Source organism: Rhinolophus ferrumequinum, chromosome 14 (assembly GCF_004115265.2).
Source record: "Rhinolophus ferrumequinum isolate MPI-CBG mRhiFer1 chromosome 14, mRhiFer1_v1.p, whole genome shotgun sequence".
In the NCBI taxonomy this organism is placed as follows: Eukaryota; Metazoa; Chordata; class Mammalia; order Chiroptera; family Rhinolophidae; genus Rhinolophus; species Rhinolophus ferrumequinum.
Genome location: NC_046297.1, coordinates 10,350,610 through 10,375,732, shown reverse-complemented (window position 1 = coordinate 10,375,732; position 25,123 = coordinate 10,350,610). Strand labels below are relative to the sequence as shown.

Here is a 25,123-nt window from a genome sequence, read left to right as displayed (position 1 = left end):
AGCCAAAAAGTAAAAAAATCCCATGAAGGCCTCTCTGGTTTTCAAACCTGAACTTAATTGCTTAATTCCCCAGTCCTGTGGGATCCAAAATAATGTATGTGGATGGACTTAGCACCAAGCAACTGAAAGATTATTTCTGGTTCACCAAAATAAAACAAAACAAAACAAAATGAAAAACAGTAGAAGGGACAGTTAAAGCTTCAATTTTTAAATAGATCTTTAAGCAAAATACAAACTGTTTAGAATAGTCCAAAACCAATGAATTATTTACATCTACCCAGTACAAAGATTTTGCCTTTATGTGTAGATTAACTATAAAAGTTCTGATAAAATTTCTTTGAGTAAAAATGGCTTTTCTCAATGGGCAAGAAAATTAGAATTTTGTTTTTCTGATGAGTGAACTTTCAAAAGCAAATGTCAAAACTTGATTCAGAAAAAAAATCTTGGAGCTCTGTTATTAAAATCAGTTTAAAATAAATATTAGCCAACAAGTTGGGTATCTACTGTAATGTTTTAAGACACTAAGCACACATTTTAACTCCAAGAACATCAAAAAGGAAATTATACAAAAATAAACCAAGAAGAAAATGCATGAATTTTACTGCATTGATTTAGAAAAGCAAAAAAAAAAAAAAACACAAAACATCATATTATTTACTAGAATTTATAAAATAAATAATATAATTAAAAATAAAGTTGAGCATTAAATGTTTTTAAATTTAAAACTATGAGCATATGCAGTAGCAAATCAACAAAATATATATTTGCATCCCCATGAATATTTTTTGTTAAGAAAAAGAGGAAGCGTGTGCTAGCCAAGGCTGTCATCAATTGTAAAATGAAAGTCACTGAATGACCAGAAAAGCTCTTATCACACAACCTCCCACATCGTGCTGGAAATAATGATAACTTCTAAGCTGGTATACTGACTGCAAGAACCTTTTTTTGTTATTTCCAGAATCGATCCCACTAGTCGTTCAAAAAATATTTTCTGAGTGCCTAGTATGTTCCAGGGCTGTGCCAGATGCTCGATCTGCTATCCTCTGCTTTGCTGGATCTGCTATCCAAATGCTACTGCCTTTGCTTTGTGTTATCTATACTCGGTCTGTACATACATGGAACAATTCCCTACCCATGCGCTTAATACACAGCTGGAAAGCAGTTGACCAGCGATAGTCCTCTGTTATATTCTGTCCCCCACTTCTCCTGTAATTCTGCAGGGCTGGCCTACAAATGGCCTGGAAATTATCGCAGCATTCTTAATTGCTACATGGGAAATTCAAACCAGGACAGCCACAGTAGGATGGAATTTATCTTCAGATGGAGAGAAAAGAAGGAGGAAGAAGAGGAGAAGGAAGGGAAAGGAGAGCGGGAAGACGCGGAGGGACAGGAGGAAAAGAAACGATATTTTAGTGGATGGTTTAATCTCAGGCCTAACTGAAAGCTGGTTAACAAACAAAGCTGTTTCCATTTCTATAACTTTTCTGTTTATGAAGACAGTTAAGACACCATACTTTCTTGATCAGGGCACAGAAAGCATCCATAAAAGAAAATGCATAAATTAGTCTGCATTAAAATTTAGAGCTTCTATTTATCAAAAACTACCAGTAAGAAAGTGACAAGGCAAGTGACAGACGAGAGGGAGGCATTCACAAAACGTCTTATCTAGCAAAGAACACTGGTCCTGAATTTATAAAGAACTACAAATCAATAATGAAGAAGATTGACAATCCCATATAAAAATGGACAAAAGAAATGGTACTTCAGAAAAAGGCCATCTGAATGGCCAATAAGCACGTGAAAAGGCAACATCATTATTAATGAGGAAAATGCAAAGTAAATCATGACAATGCACCATCGTTTACTGGGATGGCTAAAGTTAAAGGCTAATACTATCAAGCATTGAGCATGTGGAGTAGCTGATGAGCATTTAAATGGCTTTAAACAGGGAAAACTGTTTGAAAGTATCTTCTAAAGTTAGACATATGCCTAACCTACCCCCACAACAATTCCATTTCAAAGGCGTATACTCAAGAAGAAGGAACGCATAGGTTGACCAAATGCCGTGTACAAGCATGTTCACAGCAACTTCCTTCATAAAAGCCAAATATTGGAAACCATTTCAAATGTCCATCAACAGTAGAGTGAATAAATTGTGGCACATCCCTATAATGGAATGCTCGACGGCAAGGAAAAGAATGAACTAGTGACATATGCCGTAACATGGACAAATCTCACAGACAAAATACTGAGCAATAGAAACGAGACACAAAAGAGTGGGTACTGTCTGATTCCTGTTTATATGGAATAAAAAAGAGGCAACACGAATCTATTGGTGAGAGTAGCAGTTACCTACTGATCGCACTAAAAGAGGGGGTACAATGGAGGTGCTGAAAATATTTTATCCCTTCTTGGTGGTGGTTATAGGGATGCATATATAAATAAAAATCCATACTCTCACCAGGATTATGTCCTATAACTGGTCACCCGATTCTTTGAAGACTTAAGCTGTGTCATGACATTCCTCACCTCAAAAGCCATCCGTGTCTTCCATTTCACTCAGGGTAGAAGTCAAATCCTTTATCATGGCCGCCATAACCTACACCGTTTGGTCCCTACCCGTTTTCAGTTCTCATTTATTTTGCTCCTTGCTGCTGCTAAAGTGTGCCTAAAATATCATTGTCCCAGGGCTCTTATCCTGGCTGTTCCCTCTGCCTGGAATGTTCTTTCCCCAGATAGCTACAAAGCTCATTCTCTCACTTCCTTCAAGACTTTGTTTAATTGTCCTATTTTCACTCAAGCCCTACTCTGGTCTCATCCTGCTTAAAACTTCAAAGGTCCCACTTAAGTGTGTATGGCGGGGAGGGGAGGGTTTATTGGAACAAATCAAAATCAGATTGACAACACTGGAGAAGGAATAAAAAAGAAACTGAGATTCTGTGAATTATCAAGAAACAGAAAAATACTTAAGACTTTTGTAAATGTTGGTTTATTTAAAATATGCAAAATTCACTCACATTCTTTCCCCTTTAGTCTTCAGCAAATATTTAGAATATACAAAAAGACTTTATATGTGGCCTCTGGGGGAGCTGGCGAAAACCAGCAGGATGTGGGAAGAATGTGACCATATTCCCAACAGTGTCAATGGTGTGTGTGTGTGTGTGTGTGTGTGTGTGTGTGTGTGTGTGTTCATGGATATGAAAACACATAGGGTAGAAGGCAGAAATTGAAAGCAGTGATGTAATGCATAAAAATGGACCCAAATACAAAGTTAACAAGAGCTCTTCCTTCATTGTGTCCTTATACTGACCCCAAGTACAACAGAAAGATTCCTTCCTGGTTCTCCTTCAAGCCGAGGAAATGAGTTGGGCTAAGTAAGGATGAGGTACTGGACTGGGGCTGGGGAACAAAGTGTGAATAAGTTGCAAAATGAGGGTGAACTGTTTCCTTCTTTCATGGGATAAAGTTAAGCAAAAACGAGAAGGGTCTCTTCGCCACAGAGTCCCATATTTCTGGGACTTCGACAGGGTCTTCCGTAGATCCGCAGGGGCAGCTACTGACTTATACTTGGGCCACATGCACCAGTCAGCTGGTCGACCCCACTGGCCCAGGAAAGCAGTGTGGCAGGTTACCCCCACTCTATATGATCTGATTACCCACAGCCACTCGTCCCTCCTGGGGAAAAGGAAAAGACTAGTGCTTGTCTCAAGAGAGTTTTAAGAGAGAACGAACGGCGTGGAAGGACCTGTTTATTTCAGAATCGCCACGTGGTGTAGAAAAAGAGAAACAGAAGGTTGTGTTCAGAAAACGACAAGAATCAATTCTACTGACGTGTGCACTGCCGAGGAAGGAAGGGCAGGAAAGTACGCGTTAAATTAGTTAGTAAAAGCGACAGTACATACTAACAGCAAAGTGCCTGGCAAATGTTACGTATTTCATTGTCTGCCTCAAAGGTGATCATGAAGACCAAATGAGTCAATGCACTGTCTGTAACAGCTTGGTTTTGCTATTGGTAATAAGTTTGCTCTCACTTTGATACAATAATGAGGGATCTCCGGGTCTAGACACCCAACATGTCCAGGCACGGAGGCTGAAATCCCTTGCGGGTTGCCCATCTGCTGTGGCTTAGGGTGCTGGGCCCTTGGGAAGGGTGCAATGACTTCTCCACCCTGGCCGAGACCCCACACTTTCATTTTGCACTTGCCCTGCAAATCCTGTAGCCAGTCTACACAGTGAACTGGGCACGTGGGAAAATCCTCTCCAAGGAAAGGGCGAATTATATTCCTACTGCCACGAAGGGAGAACAAGCCTTCTTAGGACCCTGTGGGTTTGGGAGGGCAGATATTCTACACTCAGGGATACTGCTTACGCTCCTTTCTTGGCTGACTATACACATTACCAGGGTGCCTTGCACACAGAGGGTGATGCAATGGGAAGAGATGCTGTGTGGAGCGGATGGCTAGCCTCAGCAGGAGAATCACCGCACAGACCCCTAGGGTTCTGGAGCAGAGAAGTATTATATCTCATTCAGAAGCACCCCCAATGCCCCAGTGCACCAGGCAGACACAAAGCACCTGACCATGGGGCCTTGCCTTCTGGTACCCCAGAGCTTCTCTCAGGTAACCACACGACAGTCTAGTTTGCCTATGTATAAGGAGGGCGCTGGCCACAGGCTCTGCTGCCCAGCAGCAAATACTGACTCTCCCTCACCACCTTATTTGCAGACTCCTAGGAAAGCCCTGGAGATGGATAACACCTCTGGTCATCCGGGCTCCTCCTGCTACCCACCACCAGGCCAACCCTGAGGGGCACCATCTTACCACGCAGCGCCACCCCCCTTCCATTTGCTGGACTGAGAGCACAGGCCTTGACTCCAGACGGGTCTGTCCCTGGGGAACTGGAGTAGGGAACAGGTGCTGGGTGGGGAGCCACGCCTGTAAAATTCTTTATAGACCACATGTAAGCAATATGCAAAGCTCTGTGCCCCTTTCAGCAGCCTTCAACTACGGTTACCAATCCTCCCCTCCCCCGCACCCAGCAGCCTCACGGTCATTCCTAAGTGGGACTGGATTCCTAGGATGGAAATTTGGGGAGGATCTGACTGATGGATGCACATTTCAATCCAAAAGGCTTATTGGTCTGTATTAAATTTTGTGTATGTGTTGTTGTGAATAAAAGTGGATGGAAAAATGCTTTCGAACTTAGTAATGGCACATTAAGCAACAAGATGTTTTCCTCCAATGAAAGACTGTGGTGAATCTTTAAAATGATCAAATATTTCACATTAGAAAAATTTGTGATTTTTTTTTATATACGTGTAACTAATAAGAATTTTGGTTTCATATTTGGAAACATTTCCCTTTAGATTGGTAAAAATAAAATCCATATAAACACAAATAATGTGCTCCTTCTGAAAGTTGTGGGTGACGTAAAACTGACAGAAAGAGCTTGGAAATGGAGAAAAATCATAGGCAAAGAATTTCAAGTCCAATAGCCACGCCGATTTCTCATTCCTCTAAGTCACAGAAGAACTTTAATCAACATGAGAGCAAATTTTACAAGAATAAAAGAAGTACAAGTGAACAGAAGAGTAAGCTAATTTAAAAAAAAAAGAATTTACTGGTTTTGGAAGCTGCCATCCCAAGTTCTTAATTAGCTCTGGATAAATGGATTATGGTTTTGTTTTTCTTTATATTGTGCTTTTCAAATGTACTGGGTTTTAAATTAAAACCTGCAGTTATTCTCTTAATCCAATTACAGAGGTTGTTCACTGAGGCCCAACACATTCCTCAGAGCTCCGGGGAAGAGTGCACGGCTCTGATGAGGCTCCTGGAACAATGTCGAAAATTCAGTTTGATGTGCTTTTTATTGAAAGAAGAGTCCACGGATTTCGCCAACTTTTTAAGAGACCTATGAAATCCCAGCTCTCCCTCCAAAGATTAGGATCTGAGAAATAAGAGTTTATTATTTGCAAACATTTTGGGGGAGTATCTTGTTTGTGGGATGGGGCAGAATCATCAGCAAGTACTGACTGCCCACTGCGGTCCACTTCCCGCTACGCAGAGGACGACCACTGAGGCATCATGCTCGCCTTGGAGAAATTCCCATTATAATGGTGGAGACAGAATCAGAATTCCAATGTGAAAAACAGGCTGTGCAAATGCAGAGCTTTTTCTCTCTATGATGTGACACCGCTGCCAACAGGTATTTTCACTTGGCTTAGTGCCTTGGTCCCCTGAACAATTCTTGGAAGTACACAAAAGGGGTATAACGAACCCTACTTAGGAAGAGAGAAACCGGAGTGTTACGATGAGTCATTCTCTTTCCTTCATGTTCCGACAATGGCCATTAGATCAGGAAGCTTCTGCTTCACACCCCAAGAAAAACAGCATTTGGGAAGAACCTGTGGGGCGTTTTCTCTGTGGCTGGGTCATGTCTCCTCTGGCGAGGAGTGGTACCCCTGCCTGGTGGGCAGTGCCCTCTCTCTCTGCATCTTCAGGCTCCAGAGAAGACCCATCTGCACGATTCCCACACTCCTCTGTGGAAGCCCGGAGCCTGGAACCCAGACCTGACTCTCAGACACAGATCTGGAGATTTGCTTCTTTCTCTTTCTGTCTCCCAAGGACACGAGTGTGTGGTTCCGGGTAAGAACATCTGCCCTGCAGACCCAAACTCTCCCTCAAAGGGGGTGTCTCAAGTTCATGCTGAGGGAAGGAGAAAAACAACAAGAATATTACCAGCAGGTCTTATTTTCGGGGAAACACGGTAGAGACTCCAATTGTGTCATCGCCTCCTGTTTTCTGATTCAGCCTTGTTGCTAATGAAGGTGCTAGTTTATATGTCCATGTGTGACCCCATGTCACTTCTCAGTTCCAAATTCAGGAAATGGAACAAGGGATGACTCATTATTGTCCCTTAGAATCCTAGCAAGAATGTCACAGACGTGAAATGATTTAATCAAGATCACATACCTGGTAGGTAATTTGTCAATAGTAACCACGTTTTCTCAATTCCCTCCCTTCGAAAAAACTTAGTACCAAGAAACAATCTTAGAAATTTAAGTGTGCTATCGGGATAATGTGACAAATTATTTGAAGTGAGGACAAATCCAGAAAAATCCTCCCAGGTGTAGTTCACATATTCTTAAGAAGCAGCTCTCATTCCACTTTCTACATTGAATCTAATTCCATTTCTGTGGGTCATTTAACATCCGTAGGCCTCATTTTCATCTGTAAAATGAGGAGTTCAAGCAGATCTTGAGCTTCAAATATTGTTCCAGTGTGAACATTTTCTAAGTCTTTGAGCCCAAACCAAGTCTACAGAGATGTGTGACTTTCCTATATTTATTTACCACACAATCACTACCTTATTCTCCATTATCCTATTTTCTACCTGCACCTATAATTTACGCATTTTACCATAATATATGCTTCTTGCCAGAGAATACCATTTGCAACACCCTCTTTTCTACTGATTTCCTACCAAAGAAGGTACTTGCAACACACACACCGAACAAAGGACTTATATCCATTAATAGAATGTAGAAGGATTTTCTACAAACCATTAAGAAAAAGACCAAAAAAAATCCCCCCTTTTTTTTAAGTGGGCAAAAGACACTACCCAAATGACCAACAGGCATAAGAAAAGGTATTCAACTGATCAAGGAAATACAAATTAAAACTTTGTATTTAATTAAATTAAAATCAAATTAAAACAAAGAGATAATACCACACAGCTACCAGAATTGCTAACATTTTTAAAGATTAACAGTAAAGGGCTGGTGAAGACGCAGAACAATTGGAAAATTCAAACATTGCTGGTGGAAGTGTATGCTGGTTTTGGAAGACATATTAGCTTTTGGTCCCATGACCAGCAATTCCAGTCCTGGAAGAAATGAGTGCATGTGTCTAGCAAAAAACATGCTCGCAAATTTTCATTGCAGTTTAATTCATAATAACAAAAAAGTGGAAACAACCCAAATGTGTATCAGTGGTATAAAGGATAAATAAATTGTGAGGTACTTGTATATTAATAATAGAATACTGCATACCCTGTTTCCCCAAAAATAAGATCTAGCTGGACAATCAGCTCTAAAGCATCTTTTGGAGCAAAAATTAATATAAAACCTGGTATTGTATTATATTATATTATATTATATTATATTATATTGTATTATATTATATTATATCATATTATAAAGACCTGGTCTTATTTTACTATAATATAGTAAAATAAGACCAGGTCTTATATTAATTTTTGCTCCAAAAGATGCATTAGAGCTGATGGTCCAGCGAGGTCATATTTTCAGAGAAACATGGTAGTAATGAAAAAGAATGAACTGCCATACACCAAAAAGGACTCTCACATGAGCAAGATTCAGAAGAGTAGATACCATGTGATTGAACGTACATGAAGCTCACTTAGAGGCACCACTAATCAATTGTGACAGAAGTCAGAAGAGTGATGGGCATTGACTGGGAAGGAGGACGAGGGACCTCCTGGGCTGAAGGAACTGTTCTAAATCTTGACCTAGGTGATAGTTTTAACAAAGGAATACAGATGTAAATATTCATTAACCTGTACACTTGAGATTTGATCTTCACACACTTTACTATGTGTATGGTACAACACAATTTAAAAAAAATAGTAATAAAACCCCATATCACAAAACAACATTCATGAGAATTAACTGAAGAATTCCAACCCACTGATTTCTTGGGATAGCCTAAATTTTACTCTTGAACGATAAAAACACATCTATACACCTCTTCAACTGCATTGCGTACCTTTAGTCGCTAATGAGAAATTTATGGAACTATATACTTCAGAGTTATGTCCTATCTTATGTCCAAAGCTTTATAAGAGACAAGGTGAAATCTGATGTCATTTTACTATAAGGACGTTGTTTGAGGACATTTTCTACCATTTCCGTTTTATGGAGAAGTACTAGAGAAAATTCTTTCAGAGCTTGTGCCAGGAAAGCCATTTCTCTTGAGCAACTGTTAACAGTATGTTTGTAACTGATGGATGCTATTCATCCTATAATTGAACTCTGTGGTGGTCAGAACCAAAAAGGTCAACCCCACATCTATTTGTCACTCGTTTCTGACTTGCCACCTTTTCTCAAGTCACTCACTCTCTTTTAGAACTTTCTAGAATGTTCATCTTTGTGAACTACTTTTATCCCTGGCTTCATTTTACCTCTACCCTTATTTTCACTGCACCTTAGTTTCTTTATATTTTTATCCTATTGTACTATTTGTTACTGAACCGTGTCACAACGAGTACAAATACTTTACTAGAGTATTACTAGATAAAAACAAATATATAAGTGTGTACATATATAAATCCATAAGTAGGGTGTCCCTATTAGCTCCCATTCCCCTGCTCACTAACCTTTTCACATAAGCCTGTCTTACCCCTTTCACTGCACTATAAGCTCTTTGGGTCTGGCCCATGTGGGAGTTTCTCAACAGTTTCAGGTAGAGAGTAGAGGCGTAACAAGCACCATTTGACGGCTTCTGTGCAATTACAGTAATGGCCATGGTTTCAGGTCATGTGGTACAGAGCACGAACACAATTTGAAACCATGAAAGAACTCTAGCTCTAGGCCTGCAAAAACTTGCACACCATTTGGAAATTGGGTTATTTTAATTATAATGTCATAGAGAACGACATGTATTTTAATCAACTTCAGTTGACAATGCTGCAACCACATCATAGTTGATGCTGATCCCAAACCATCTCAAGAATTACTTCCAGGTTTGAAGCACTGGCAGCGTAACTAGGCCAGTCGGGAGCACAGCCTGGCCAGCTGCTCACGGAGCCCGACCTTGCAGAACTCAGGCCTTCTCGTTAGGAAGATTTTGAGGACGAAGGTGCTAGACCGAGTACGATCTCTAGGACTGGATTCCCGGCCCAGGCGTGTAGGCACCTCCCAAAGGCTATGCTTTTCCTAACAATTTTCTAAACTACGGGCAAGAATGTAGCTTCTCTGCCCTTCAGCATAGTCAGCAAACAGCACCAGAGTTTGGCTTGGCACTTCCTTTTGACAACATCTTGCAGTTTACACAGCTGGTCCTCTATTATAAAAGTTGTGGGTGACCTTTAGTATATAATAATACCTTCGACTTTTGAGAAGCTGGTTGCCATTTTTGCCCACTAACCACAAGACTTCCTGCAGGGACATGATTCTCCACCATTAAAACTGACGGACAAGAGTTCTTGATTTGCTTAATTAAGTAACCACGGGGTAGCTAATGTTGGAATAGTTATTTCGGAATTCAACCTTACTGGTTCTCGGTGTTAAAGTATTCTACACAGTAAACAGAACCATAAAATATTTTATAACTTATGTTTTTAATGAAATAATTAGAAAATGAGTTGTTTATAAGCAGACACTTTAAAGATATTTTATAAATGTTGGGAATATTGGCGGCATCAATACCAATATTTATAAAAAATAAATAGAAGTACTTAGAAAAACTATTTGAAGACCTGATGTTTATACATATGTGCCTATTGTGTATCATGTATATGAGAGAAGGGTATGATTTAGGGGAATTTACAAGATAAGCCTTCTTTGAGAAACTACGGTGTAATTATATTTTAAAACATGTTTTAAAAATCACAATGAAAAGTTTTAACATCTTTAGGAAAAAGCTTTTGGAAGCAAAAAATCAAGGGGAAAAGAATGCACAACTCGAAAAACTGTTTAGCAGAGAAAGAGCTAACCTGTTAAAACGTCCAGATTTTTCACTGCATGCTGTAAAGAAGCAATGTCTCATATGGAGAGCACAGGAGACTGGGAACGAGTGGGTAAAACCTGTGAGGAGCTCTGGTGACCCCACCTGCGTATCACTGATCCTTCTGGGGGACAAGGTCACATAATGGGAATCACAGTGCCCATAACTGGTGAATAAATAAATTCATGATTGAAGGAATATAATACTACCAGGTTGAGTCTTGAAATATCAGCGCTAAGAGAAACCTAAGCAGTCATCGGGTCCCCACCTCTCCTTTTGTAGAGAACAGAAAGCACGCAGGGCCAAGTGGCATTTGCAAGACCATACAGCTAATTAGTGGCAGCAGAAGGGCTAGAACCCAGGATTTCTGCTCCCTAGGTCCCTGCTCCCTGCTTGTCATTGTATTCTCTCTTTATTTTTCAAAGAAAGCAGTGAGAGAAAACAGGAAGCATTACCTGACGGAGCTGAACTCTGTAGCAATTTGCTGGACCAAGAGGATACCCGTCCTCATTCTGACGGTAAGGCTCAAAGAGAAGAGAGTTTTTAATTAGAGACTAAAACAGGCTGTTAAGGGCTGAATTATGTTTCCCCCAAATTCACACACTGAAGTTCTAACCCCGGTACCTCAGAGTGTGACTGTATTTGTAGACAGGATTTTTGAAGACAGGGTTTAACCTCATTATGGTTAAATGAGGTCACATGGGTGGGCCCTAATCCAATACAATTGGTGTCCTCACAATGCCAAGAGGTTAGAACACAGCTGGGCACAGAGGGAAGACCCTGTGAAGACACAAGGAGAAGGTGGCCGTCTCCAAACCAAGAAGAGAGTCCTTAGAACAAATCAACCCTGCTGACAGCTTGATCTCAGACATCTAGCGTCCAGAATTGTGGGGGGAAAATTTTCTGTAGTTTAAGTCACCCAGTCCATGGAACTTTCTTGTGGCAGGTGTAGCAAATGAATACACAAATATCGACGACTTCTGCAGTCCCAAATTCAGTTACTAACAGTAGATGAAGGTGGGAGACATATGTTGTTTTTTAAGACTGTTTAGGTGATTGAATGTAGTTAACCAATTTACACATTTATTTTAGTTAAAATTTGCATTTCTACTTAACAAGGAACATGAACTTGATTGTACCCAGAATCGAGTTTATACCAACTAGCGTCCTGGGGAGAAGGAGCTTGGGCCTATCTTACTCTGAATGGCAACCATGAGCTTTGCAGGAACCATGATTCCTCTGCAGGATGGCAGACGGGTTTCAGGTCAAGTGCCATCTCTAATCCATGGCAGTGGATGACTGAATTGTCATGTCTAAAACTGATTCCAAGATGGAGTCTAGATTTAGAAATAGGGGGTCAGGTGTAGTGTCTGCAGCAGTAACTGTCTTGGGCACAGAAGGGGTGATGGTGGCCCATATGCCCCAGGGAATGGACTGTTCAAATATATACCTGGTAAATAACTACCTAGGAAATGTGCTGGTAACTTTCACATTCAGCTATTTTTGAAATTTTGTTTTACTGGACTGATAACGAATACAGCATAAGAATATGGAGAGGGGATGGCAGGAGGAGACAGGAATTTCGTGTCCTTGGCAGATGGCATTTCCTGCCCACAGAATGATAGATTAGATAATAAACCAACACATACACATCTGTTCTTCAGAAACAGGTATATCTCTTCTGCTACCCTTAATCTTGTTGTTTCTTCCACTTACCAGACTCAGCACTCTACCTCTATGGTTGAAGTATGCTCTTTTAACAGCTCAAAGGCCTGGAATTATACCAGTGTAGGTTATCAAGTAAGTAGTAATATAATAGCCATTGGTATACAAACAGTAAAACTGCCCATAAGGAATTTGCACCTTTCCTACGACATAAAAAGACCATGGGGAATTAACTACTAATAGAAAACTATGTCATACGAGCTTTCTGAAATCCTTCTTATCCAATACCACATGCAAAAATCACTTTATTCCCACTAGAGGAGAAAAGTATTTTCATTCTTTTGAACATTTTAAATATCTTCAGTTTCATTATATATTAAACGTTATATTTTTCCAAGTGAAGCTTTCCGTAGTGAATTTCAAAAGGCTTATTTGTCTACATCAGATTGGAGTAGATCAATTATGAACAATTTCCAAATAAAATTCAGTGTAACTTTTTTTGTTTCATTACAAATTATAATCACCGTATTGAGAAAGAATAGCTTTGCACATAATTTCAAAGCTTAGCTTTGTAGATCTGAAATCAGATAGTGCTTCATTTCATAGACTCCAAACAAACCTCAAAAACAACAAAACTGTTAAGATGACAACAAAAGTATAAAAGCTGTTGGTCTCTTGTAACTAAAAACGCTTTACATTGTAATGTTAATTCACGTAAGATTTTCAGTTTGCTTATTTCTTTAGATTATACAACTTTTCCTCCATTTAATCAATGTGTTATTTTCAGCATTTTCAGCAATGTAACAATAATGCTATGTTATTTAAAAGAAAAGCTAATCAATAATCGGCTATCAAGAAAAATTCTTTTTACTAGTGCATTCAAGTTATTCTTATGGACTCAGCAAAGAATACCCTAGCCAAAATCAGTATTCTTTCCAGGAAAAGTGCAGGGGCAAAAGAATTTTAAGGAAAGTAGACCATTAGCTCCAGTCACCATATAACATTTGTGAATAATTTTCTCGGTTTCAAGAAGTGCAAGAAAAATGCTGCACATTTGAAATCTGGTGAAAGGTAAATGAAGAAAAGGCCCAGAGCAAGGCTTCCATGCCAAGGGTTAGAAACGAAGTGAACATGCAGCTGCTTTAAGTCAAGCATTTATAATCCAAAGTATGTAGAAGGAAGATACCTTGTAAATAACAGAATTAAGCATGAGAAACACATATGTGAATATTTTTAAGCCAAATTCAATAAAGTATCCATTAAACAAGTCAACCGACAAAAACTGAACCATAAGTTTTGAAACTTGTAGAAGGTTCATTCTATTTCTTAAAACCAAAGTAATATAGTATTTACAAACATAGCAATAGCAAATTCCTAAGTACTTTATGAATATTTTCTGTACTTCTGATTGATACCACAATACAGAACATAAGAAAACCACCGACTCGAGGCTGATGACCTTGCAAATTTATACTTTTTTTTGTAAAGGAATTGAGAAAAGCAAAATCCTCTCATTAGAGAGACATTTGTGGTTCTCTCAAATTCACTGCTAATAACAGATAATTCTTTTCCGCAATAAAATGCTTGATATCTTCAAAATTACCACCATAGTATGACGATGACAATTTATTTTCCACGATAAAAATGACGGCAAACAAAACTGTGGCAATAGCTCTCATTTGATGTGAAATTTATTTTGAGAGTTCAATAAAATTTAATTCTAAGAATTGGTGGAACCACTATCATATTATATTTAGTTTTAAGTCAACGTTCTATGGTGGTTATTTTTTTCTTCCCTGACTAACATAATTAACTCCCCAGAAGTTCCCTATTTAAAAAAAAATCAATCAAAATGACACACATAATTCAGTAATTAGTGACTATGAGTGGTCCTCCCCAGTGAGGGAGCAATATCTTACATTTTCCGCCCAGCTCCCACTGTGAGAGGGAACGTCTTGCCAGCAGATCCACTCTCCCAGCAAGGGCCCCCAAGCATTGCAGGTACTTTATTCCCTTAATTATGGACTCAAAAAGTCACATTTTACGATGGATGAGAAGTGAATTATATTATTTCTAAACACTGGCTTTATTCTGACATTGCTAAAACTCAAACGGAGATTTTTCACATGTTTAAGTCAAGTTAACTTTTTAAAAAACAAACTCATGAATTAAGACAGTCTGTCTAATTTTTTAAAAAATGTTCCAATGAATGGTTTTTAAGAAGAGGCCATGTAACTGAACTGAAATATATAGAGGCAAGTCTGATAATCCCCAATTCCCATAAAACTCAACACCTGCAGCCCTTGTAATAAATCAGTTCGTGAATCTAATTGCTCTGTTCTGCATGCCTCGATGCCTGTATAGCTAAGCTAACACCATTGTCATAGGCTTAATCACAGCCAGGTTTATTTTTGTTGGCAGCCTTATGCAAATCATTGTATTATGGGTCTTTGCATGTAATTCACTCAGATTATACCCTGATACCGAAAACAGATTGTAAAACAGGAAGGGATCTTTGAATTGTTTAATTAACTATGAGTTGTAATTTCTATTTATATCTAACTGAAATGTTATAACTCCAACTGTGTTAAATATTCATAGGAAAACAGATTATTCTGTTTCTAATTTAAAATACTTCGGCTCACTGTAATTTAGAAGTTATAGTTACCCACACAGTGAATAGATCAGCATTTTTTCTTCAGTGTTTTAAGCCAATTTCTCTTATTCTATGAAGAACCTCTGGAACTATACAATTCATCAACAAAACACTAATTCACTAAATGGTAACTTACTGGACTAAAAGAGTTGCAGCAACTTCAAAATGGCCCCCAATTTTATCCTCTGCCTTTAAATCTTTTACCACACAGCCTGTGCAGGGAACCACGGGGAAACCAAGTGTATCGCTCAATTATCACCAATTATTGTTGGTCGATTAAATTCTCAAGAGCCAGAAAAATCTGATATCTATACCACATTGCTTACTTCTTTTTGTAGCATGGTAAACTATCTAGAAAAAAAAAATAAAAGGTAGAAGAGCCACCAATTAAAATCCAGTCACATTATAGTCTCTTGCCCATGAAGGAGCCATTGCATACTGGCATCAAAGTCGGTAGAGTAGAATTACTTTCAAACTTTTCTTTTTCCCTACTGTGATCAGGGTGATCTCAGAACCCTCAGGGTGCTAATATTTCCACACCAACTGAGAAGTGGTGGGTACAAGACGAAGGAAAAGAGTATCAGAACTTACCATTACGTTCTATCCAAGAGCGTCGACCATTCCATGAACATAATATTTTTGAATATTAGCTACAGAACCATATTCTGTCCACCAGATCGCGTGGCTAGAGAGGCCCATGCAGGGGCCCTCTCAGGCTCTCTCTTCACGTGTGAGAGACCATATGAGCAATCAGGGAAGACCTCTTCTACCATTGGGCAATCAGCTTCCATGTCTGTTCAAGTTTATGGGATCTACATTTATGATAAAAAGGTAGCGAGAGGACTCAGAAGGTCACTTCTGTGAGTCGTCTGACACTACACTGGAAAGAGCTAGAAATTCATGTCAGAAAAGAACGACCATTCTTGGACTCCAAGCATCCATCCTCTTCACGCCACTATCGGGCCATGAACTGGAAGCATCCTCCTGGTGTTAGCTTCCATTTTCCTCCCCAACAGGAACCAGGATGTTGTTCAACAAGTTGAATCTGAACAAAGACAAGATGTCTTCCGCCAGTTGACTCTCAGGGAGACTAGGACACTAATTCAAACAGGGTGTAGTTGTGGAGTATGGGGCTGGGGACCCCTGCATAGGAATTGCCCTCACCTCCAAAATAACATCTACTGGCACAAAAGGTCTAATTCTACTTTCAAATGAAAAGTGGACTCAAGTCAGCTCTCACCATTAGAGTCAGACCCTCATCAAATCCAACCGGTCCTTCCCCTGCTATGACTTCTGTTATGTACCTTCAGTTTTATAAGATACTGAGCACATTCTCTATAACGATATGAAGTGAGTTGCCTACTCTGTAAATACTGACTATCCTAAATGCTGGGCATTTATGCTTCACAACAATCCTGGGAACTAGGTGCTATTATCCCCATTTTACAAATGAGGAAACTGAGGCATGGAGGCACCACTAACTTACTAGAGATTGCTCATTCCTAAATCTAGATCTAGAATTGAATGTAGTCTGATTCTGGGGCCTGCTGGGAGCCATTCCACTACACTGGACAAATGGATGTGACTAAGGTTCTGACCTCGTCCACTGGGAGAGTGGAGAGCTTTTGCTTGTTTGTTTATTTGCTTGTTTGTAGGAATGGGGCTAGGGTGAAGGCTACAGAAAGCTCCACAAATTATTTAAAATCAGTGTGATGTGATTATAACAGATTTATGCATGGGGCACCTAACTCAACGTGGGTTATGAAATATAGGGTGAGAAATGGGCTGAGGTACTGCTGAGGGGCTGAGATGCTCAGGCCATGGAGAACTATCTAGGGCACTTTGAGATTTTTTTTAACTTTGGCTTTAGTAGAATCATCTTTTAGAAAGATCATTTTGGCTGCGTATACCAGATCGATACGAAGGGGACAAGAATGGAGATAGATGGATACATTGGAAATTACTGAAACAATTCAGTCCCGGCAATTTAAGGAGCGGATTCACTGAACTAGGGTGGTAGTAACTGAGATGGACTGGATTGAGATGGCAAGGATTGAGGACTGTTTTGGAATTAGCATGGTTTGATTGACTGGATTTAAAAATGAGGAGTTGGCAGAGGGCAGTAAAAGATGACTCTCAAGGTGAATGGAAATGGAATAAATATACAATGAGATCGGTTTCAAGCATGTTGAATCGCTCTCCACGTCTTATGTACAAGGGATGCCCAGAAAGCATCTGAATGTATTAGTATAACCCTCAGAGGATAGGTCTGAACTGAAGATAAATACAGAAGAATATTAGCATATTAATAAATTTGTACTAATCCATTGCAACTACTTTAAAAGAAAAAAAGATCAGATATGTTTCCAGGAACAAATATGCATGAAAGTAACCTAGCTTGAAAGACAGACCTCCATGTATAAGGAAAATAGAAACCAGATTTGGCTTACAACTTGAACAGTTGTCAGAAGCTACCACACCTAACAGCTAGGAGATGACTTCTTGTGGAATTTCCAGAATGATTCTTCTGGATTTTTCATCCCCTCCCCAAAGTGCTCTGCCCCTTTCTCTACTATGTTTCAGGCACTGTTTTATCTTCACTCCTGATGTTCCCGTGGTGTCTCAGTGTTCCTCCTTTTCTGGAATCTTCCTACTTGCCCTAGGAATTGAGTGTGTATATTAATACATAGTAAAGAGCAGACAAAATCACCTGCCATGAACAGTATTTACTCTGGATATGCTATCAACTGACTACTTTAATAACGAATATACGCATCTTCTTCAATCTTGATATTTCTATATTTTTGTTTCAATAAAGTCTGGGATCTAAATGGGAGGGGTCATCTGTCCTATGCATTTCATTTCCACTTCACTACAGCATATGAGTTTTATTCACACACACGTACCCACGGAGGCAGTGTCAGCATGACTTTATGTTCCACTAGTATAAAAAGTACAGACATTTGAAAGCCACACAGATTCCTCATCCTAGCTGAACAATCATACTCTCTACATTTTAAATCAGCCACCAACTGAGGCCAGAGAAAGAAAGGTCTAGTGGTGTGACTGGATGAGAGATTCTGAAAACAAAACAAACAAAAAAAACCTTTTCCTTAATCTCCACCCATTCCAATTTATGCTTACATGCCCACCTTGGCCTCAACGTGGTGTTAACTATAAAACAAAATCACCATTAAAATGTACATATGTCATCTGGAGTAGTAACTCATCAGTCATTAAGTTTTATTAGCATACGAGAAAACTTACTATACTAACCTACAAGCCACTTGATCTGACTTGAAGACAATGGTATGGTACATTAAACTTGGGTGGTGGGACAGACGAAAAGAATATGAGGCAAAGTTCTGGGATCCGAGGGAAGCGGGTCCTCGAAGGGAAAGGTGCCAAAAGCAGAGGAATAAACACAGTTGCCTAGAGGAACCTTCCCAGATGATTTTAAAGCACTTTCACTTTTGGCTCCCTGTGTTTTGAGATGACTTAAAACATAGTCATTATTTGCCTGAAATCATCCAGGAAACTTTGAATTAAATATGTACATATTGTACTAGTTATCTTAGAAATGTGATTGGGCTGCAATTATGTCAGTAAAGCTCTAACTACCAAAAGAAAATTGTATGGCATCCTCTATCATGCCTGGACAAATTTAGATGATTGAAAGCATAAACCAGACCATGTTTTACCCAACCTCTATGTCAAGAAAAGCAGGGAAACTCTTCATTTATGCATGCTGGATGCTAACACAACTTTGGGACTTTGAAGTGGAAGGAGCATGCTCCCCAGGGAAAATGGTCACCCGGAAATACAATGGTGATCCTGCCACACTACACAAGGTCAAGATAATGGTTTGCTAACAGCACTGTGGCACTCCAAATGGTTTTGAAAAACCCACCCTGTGAGTCGGTTTTTCAGGAAATGGCAAATACAGAGGGTGCCAAAAAAAGGCATACACATTTTAATAAAGGAAACAACTATTAAAATTGTAATACCCAATATATACTGATAACAAAAGATGACTACAAGTCACGTTTGACTTCTGCGATTACAAGAGGTGCTCAAAGTGGTTCTCATCAGTGTCCAGACACTTCTGATTACGGCGAACTACTGCTTGGGCAACGGTGACCAAAGTGTCCACTTGCACACATTTTTTTTGGCACCTCTGGGAGTGAGCACTTAACTCTTTAGCTACGGAAGTCTTTTACATAATCTCAGGTTCAAATTATGGTGAACTATGACTTTATTTGGGGGGTGGGTGCAATTAGACCAGTGAGCTCTGCATCTTATCTCTTTTAACATTATGACTTTTCAGACTCAGAAACGTTCTCTTAATTCTAGGACTGACTAACAATAACCTTTACTTTATGAGACATGGTTGTCAAAGTACCTCATATGGTACCTGACATATGTTAGGTGTTTGATAAGTGCTTGTTAAATCTGAAAACAAAAAGCTTGTTAAATCTGAAAACGAAAACAAAAAGATTTTTTAAATATATCTATCAGAAAACTTTAATCAGTGTTATCATCAAATAATATAACACCAGATTATTTTTCTCCCCCTCTGACATTCCATTAGACTAGATGATACAAAAAGAACTTGATGAACACTGGAATGACAGAATTGTGAGCTGTAGGATTACTTCCTATTCTGTGTTATTGTATCTAATGCCTGGTTTCAGAGAGTTTTCTTTGTCATTATTTTTCTTGTGCTCCACGTCTTACTTTTACAGGGAAAGAAACCATGTGGCTTCCTAGTTCTCATCACCCATCCTGGCAGGGCTAGAATTTAGTCATTCTGATTCACACAGCGTTCACTTGTAGGGTTGCCAGATTTAGCAAAAAAAAAATATGGGGTGCCCAGTTAAATTTTAGTTTCTGATAAAAAGGAATGAAACATTTGGGACATACTTACACCAAAAAAAAAAAAAAAAGTATTTGTTGTTTATTTGAAATTAAAATTTAACTGGACATCTTGTATTTAATCTGGTAACAATACTCATTTGATAAAATTATAGAGTATAACTCAGAACTTAGTACTTTGCTGGTAAGGGGCCTCAAGCATGGAGATAGAGATTAGTGTAACTCAAACAAGTACTCAGTAACAACCTAGACTACAACCCAGGCTTCAAAAAACCCAAGTCAAGAGCTCTTCTATAATCTTGCCTCTTTGTAAAAGCATCTGGGTAAACTTATCCACTTGCCTTTATTTAGCTAAGTAAATGTCATAACTAGCTTCCAAAGGTACAGGGCATTTTATTGTACTAAATGGTGGGTTCTGCCACCTCCCCCAAATATAACAAGGCCTTTTTTTTTTTTTGGTAATAAACTTGGTAATTAGCTATTACCTTCTGAGACTGAGTTACAATTGCTTCTATACATATACGAGGTGTGATTTAAAAAAATACGGTGAATGCTGCTGCCGAGTGCCATCCAACGGAAAGGCAGAGATCTTCAATATAGGAAGCAGCCCGTCGAACCTTAGTAACAGGGTGTGATAAGTTTCAACTTGGTTTGATGCGGTCAGTCGGGTGTGAGCTATGGTTGAGAGGAGGTGTGTTTTACAGTGCCATAAATCATGGATCATAAACAATGCATTAACATGAAATGGGCAAACGGTTTCATCCTCCATCAAAACAACGCCCCGTGTCACACATGGCTTCTGGTACGGCAACTTCTGTCAAATAAAAACATTACGGTGTGCTCTCATTCACCTTATTCACCGGATCTGGCACAGTGTGACTGCTGGCTCTTCCCCAAAGTCAAAATGACCATGAAAGGTAAACGTTTTGAATCAATTCAGGACATCAAGGCAGCCATGACAGCACAACTAAAGACACTCACGAAAGAGGACTTCCAGAACTGCTTCAGAAAGTGGCAAGAATGATGGGGTAAGTGTGTTGGAAGTGAGGGTGAGTATTTTGAGGGGGGATTAATAGCAATGTGTCTTTTACTGTAGTATATATTTTTTTAATTTAAACATTCACTACATGTTTTTATCACACTTTGTATTTCATTCTGAGAGAATCTACTCCCTGAGGTCAGGAATTTTATTCATCTCTATATACTCAGTGACTAGCACGAGGTCTCTGGCTCACAATAATTTTAAATAAAAAATATTTAACAAATCTGTAAAAATGGTTTAACAGTTTAAAGAAACAGACAGTCTTCAAGGTGAAAGAGCTAGCCTTCAGTCCTCCCAAATAAAGATGGGAAAGCTGCGATATAGATCCATCTTTGAGGTTCACATACTTTAAATATAGAAAAACACTCTTTCACAAAGTAATCCTTGATGCTGTGATGGTTGATTTTATGTGTCAACTCGACTGGCCATGGTGTGCCCAGATTAAATATTATTACTGAGTATGAGGAATAACGAGGGTGTTTCGGAATGAGATTAGCACTTGAATCAGTGGGCTCGGTAAAGTGAATTGCCCTGTCCAATGTGGTCAGGCATCACTCAATCCTCTGAGGACCTGGATAGAACAAAAAAAGAAGGAAGCAGGCATTCGTCCCTTTTTCCTGTCTCACTGTTGAGCTGGGACATCTCATGTCATCTTCACCTGCCCTCGGACTAAGATTTACACCATTGGCTCCTCTGGTTCTCTGGCCTTCAGACTTGGGACTTCAGACTGAATTATACCACTGGCTTTCCTGGGTCTCCAGCTGGTGGACAGCAGGCTGTGGGACTTCTCAGGCTCCATAATTATCACGTGAGCACCAATTCCTCACAATCAACCTCTTTCTCTTTCTGTCTCTCTCTCTGTCTCTCTGTCAATCTGTCTCTCTCTGTCTCTCTCTCTCTGTATATATGTATATATACATATATACATATATATGTATATATACATATATATGTGTGTGTATGTATATATATATATATATATATATATATATATATATATATACACACACATATATATATATCTCCTACTGGTTCTGTTTCTCTGGAGAACCCTGACTAATACATAATGCCATTGTTAGAATAAATATATTTATACACATTACATGGGCCTTGGTGCTAATCTAATACTAGGAAAGCTACTATAACAAATGATAAGCAATGGTGAGGGTTAGTAATGCACCCAATGTCCCCAAAAACCACAGTAAAACCTGGACTTGGACCCAGGTGTCTTCAACCTCGAGCTGATATACTTAACTACTGCTCTGTAGGAGTCCTGCTGGTGGTCTCATATCTCAATGGTGCCTCCAGTTGTTGGATATTCCACTATCAGCGAATCCATGGAAGGAAAGGCACCAAGTTGGTGGTAGTATGATCACTTCTTGGTTTAAATAAGTTTTTTATCTATTTGCTTTTTATGAAATTATCTTCTAGGAGGCAAATGTGTCAATGTATGTCCTTCACACTGCATCTCTTTCTAGTTGTGAGACAAAGAGTACAGATCACATTTTTCATTTATTTTAACTTTAAAGTATTTGAATTTAAAATAAAAATTGTAACTGTAGAAGTAGAATCACTATCTAAATGACTGATTATAGAGAGATTTTTGGTGGTCTGTACCTTGCATTTAATTGGTAGGTGAGCTTTACCCAAGTCATTAAGGAAAAACTTTCAAATTTGTAAATCAACTGAATTTTAAAATATGTATAATAGAGGTACACTATGTAGATTTTTTTCAGTTCCATTTTAAAATGGCTATCAAATTTCTTTATAAACCACCTAATCAATTATCCATCATTCTCTCCTTGATGTATATTTTTACTGCTGAAACTCAGTTAAGTTTACATATAGTTTTAAGTCTCTTATAAAGTAGATCTTCTAAAACTTATTCAGAGTTAACATATCTTCACAATCATAAAGTTCACTGGATTTTATAGTTTCAAATACTCCAGGACTCCATATTAGTTCTCAAACTTTACTGTACATCAAAATCACCTGGATGCTTATTAATTAATACTAATTAATGAAGGCAGACTTCTGGTCTCCATCTCCAGAGATTCTGCTTTGGTAATTCTGGAGTGGAGTCCTCCAGTCTCCCTTTTAACAAAGGAGGTGATTCTGACACCAGTAGACCAAAGACCTAATTTTGAGAAACCCTGATGTTTGTCCTCCACAATAGTACTTCACACAAAAACAAAACAAAATGAAGATTAATGCACTGGTTCCCAACCCTGGCAGCACACGAGAATCACTAGGTCTGAAGCAAGGCCAAGTACCCTAGGTAATTTTTGTCTAGAGTCATGGTTGAGAACCACTGGCTCAATAAATATGAGGACTGACTAGAGAGTTGTGTGTTATGTGGCGTTGAGTCAACTCTGACTCCTGGCAACCCTATGAATGAATGAGCTGCAACACATTTCCTTATGTCGCTTGAAGAATAAGCCTTAATTAATAAGCCAACATTATCTTCAGAAGTAACAACAGCAACAAAAAAACTTTTATTAAATTTCTTCATTTTTCATTCCTTGGCAACTTGTGACAGGTATAGGTGATTCCTGGGGTGACCACCCAGAGAGGAGAAGCCATGCTCTCCCCTCCATGTCCACAAAGACTGTGAAGTTTAGGAATGCTTTCACAGCAGCCAAGTTTGCCACCCTCTGCATTCCATAATTTTCTGATCTAACAGATTTTTGTAGGTGCTGCAATAGCCATAGCCAGCTTGGAGAAACCAGCCAGCTCCTTTTAGAAATATCAGTCCCTTCAAATGCCTTAGAAACAGAAAGGCAGAGTTCATTTGCACAGCTGGCTTTATTACTCATGCCCCCCTTCCATTTCGATTATTTTGTATTAAAATATAGAAAGTGAAGAAGTAGAGTCTTCATTCACTTCCACAGAGAGCATTGAAACCCCACCACTACGATTAGATACGTACAGGAAGAACCAACAGCAAAAGCATTTAGAAAGGGGGAAAAGTTGATTTGCAAAGGTTTGCAAAGGAGGCCAGCCTTTCGAAGTACCAGTTCAAGCCTCCATTTAATGTGTGGATTCACCAGACAGGGTGGCCCTGACTTTATTCATTTGTGTGCTTATCTCGGTATTCTGTACCTCAGAGTGTTCTTTTACCTGCCAGTGAGGTATGATGTACGTCCTTATTCATGACTGCAATAGGAAGACATATTGTGAGTGTTTCTTTTCAAACCTACGTGGGCCTAGTACACTAGTTATTGGAATTTTGCAATTTTAATTACATTACATAAAACATACTCCACATATGAAAAGAGTTTGTTGTCACTGTTCTTTGAAAACTAGTTTTAGTGCTCGGGGAAAAGATCTTTGATGAAAACAAATCAAAATATTTTCTGTAACCAGGCATCAACATAAATTCCAAATGAATTAAACATTCAAATGTAAAAAGAAATGAAATCATAAAATTATTAGAGAAAACATTGTAGGGAATTGCTTTATAACCTTAAAGCTGGAAAAGCTTCTCTAACTATGAAGTAAAATCCTAAAATTATAGAAGAAAAGATTGATAAGTTCAACTGCATAAATTTCAAAAGTGGGCATGACAAAATATCATAGGCAAAAATAAAAGACAAGCAACAGACTGCAAAAATATTTGCAGATTATATATAAAGGCCTAATCTTAACATTAGAAGTTCATAAAAATCCATAAGGAAAAGACCAACAAATGATAGAAAAGGGATAGGCAAAGGATAAAAATTCATAGAAAAGGAACGGTAATTGCCACTAAAACACAGAGATGTTCAACTCCCCAAACGACAATAGCAACAATAATAATAGGCAAAACACACTGTGTGCCAGACACTAGTCTAGCTCTTAACCTATGTTAACATATTTAATTATTAAAGCAACCCTCTGAGGTAGTTGATATTCTCTGAAATATAGTCATCAAAATTGGAGGCATCAAGAGGTTAAGAAATTGGTTCAAGGTCACGGAGCTGGAAAGTGGTGGAGCCCCAATTTAACCCCGATCAGCTGGGCTCCAAAGTCGGTGCTCTTTACCATCATGCCTACTTCCTTTCCTAATAAGAGCAATGCACATTAAAACCACATTGAGATTTTTACAAATTTTCACCTCTTAGACTGCCAAAAATGTAAGTTTGACAATACAGTCTCTTG

General features: G+C 38.9%; 1 protein-coding gene across 7 annotated transcripts in view; it reads right to left on the bottom strand.

The window, feature by feature from the left end:
* The window catches only part of EYA1 (EYA transcriptional coactivator and phosphatase 1), a 303,123-nt gene that overhangs the window by 241,546 nt on the left and 36,454 nt on the right, over positions 1 to 25,123 (bottom strand). The gene's annotated exons all lie outside the window — the stretch shown is intronic.